We start from the raw sequence: 1,864 nt of genomic DNA, 5'->3' as shown, positions 1-1,864 counted from the left end.
CACTTTCCCCTTCCCCCCTGGGAGCCTGCAATGTACATGCAGTAGACAGGGAGGGAGTTCCGATCAGGTTACAAAACGTGCAACAGTATACTACTGTTTGTAGGAAAATCCCCCGCCCACTCTTATTTATGTGAAACCTGTGTGCACCCTTCCATTGAATGTATTACAAAGAAAAAAAATAATAATAAAGTGAATGTTACAGGAACACATTAAAAAAAGGTTGGCACTTCCTTCCCATTGGTGTTGGTTTATGCCTTAGGGGATTCGGACGCAAATACTTGTATTTGAAAAGCACGTATTTTCCACCGCCTCTCCCTACCCCCATTGCCCTTCCCCCCTGGGAGCCTGCACAGGTCATGCAGTGGACAGGGAGGCAGTTCAGGTCAGGTACAATACACAAATGCCGACAATCTACAGTACTGTGTTGCTCAGTTTGTTGCGTCGGAATACACTAGTTTATACTCATTACCGCTGTGTATTTGTATATAGCGGAATAAATCGCTGCTGCAGATTTACTTTGATTTATGTGAAACCTGTGTGCACCCTTTCATTGAATGTATAACAAAGAAAAACAATAATAAAGTGAATGTCACGGGAACATATAAAAAAAAAAGGTTGGCACTTTGGGACTCAAAGCTGGGACTCTCAGTGTGGGAGGTAAGAGCCTTCATCGCTAGGTTGGTATGGAAGAGGAGACAATTAGCTACCAGAGGGTACCAACCCCAAGTTTCTGTGACCCCCAAAAGGCTCATGGCAAGCTTCGGAACCAATGGTGGGTCTGAATTAACGGGCCCATTATAGTCTATGGGAAAATGAGTCCACTTTGCGTACTGATACCTCTGGTTCTGGGTGTCCCAGAGACTCGGGACTGGTACCATTTAAAAGAGTAGACTCTTGGCTTTCAGGGCAGACAAACCACTAGTTTATGTGACACTGGAAAGGGAAACAGTAAGCAACCGTGTATCGGATCCCCTCCACTTGTCCGCCTAGCTTGCACAGGATGCAGGGTTTCTGGCTAGATAGGAAATACTGTACAGAAATGCTAAGCATGGTAATTTGACATCCAGGAACATAGGGAGGAGTTTATCTCTCTCCATTATACTTAGAAAAATTACACTTGCCACTGTACGTAACAAGCTGTTCGTGCTAATTAGTACAATAGTAGAACATACTGTACAGAGATACTAAGTACAGTGATTTGGCATCCACAAACTTTTGGAGGAGCTTTAATCTCTCTCCATTGTAATCTTTCTAAGCATAATGGAGAGAGATAAAAGCTCCTCCCTAAATTCCTGGATGCCAAATTGCCATCCAGAGTATCGCTGTACTCTATGTTCTACTAGTGTACTAATTAGCACGAACAGCTTGTAACGTACAGTGGCAAGTTTAATCTTTCTATGTATAATGGAGAGAGATAAAAGCTCCTCAGTAAGTTCCTGGATGCCACATCACTGTACTTAGTATCTCTGTACAGTATTTTCTGTTAGGGTACTAATTAGCTGTTCGTGCTAATTAGTGTCCTAATAGAAAATACTATACAGAGAAACTAAGGATGGTGGTTTGGCAACCAGGAACTGAGGGAGGAGCTTTTATCTCTCTACATTATACATAGAAAGATCAAAACTGCCACTGTACGTTACAAGCTGCTTGTGCTAATTAGTACACTAGTAGAACATACTGTACAGAGATACTACAGACAGTGATTTGGCATCCAGGAACTTAGGGAGGAGCTTTTATCTCTCTCCAATATACTTAGAAAGATTACAGCGGAGAGAGATAAAAGCTCCTCCCTAAGGTTCCTGGATGCCAAATCACTGTCTGTATTATCTCTGTACAGTATGTTCTACTAGTGTACTAATTAGCA

Source organism: Pseudophryne corroboree, chromosome 1, assembly GCF_028390025.1.
Source record: "Pseudophryne corroboree isolate aPseCor3 chromosome 1, aPseCor3.hap2, whole genome shotgun sequence".
Taxonomy (NCBI): domain Eukaryota; kingdom Metazoa; phylum Chordata; class Amphibia; order Anura; family Myobatrachidae; genus Pseudophryne; species Pseudophryne corroboree.
Note: the sequence above shows the minus strand (reverse complement) of the source record.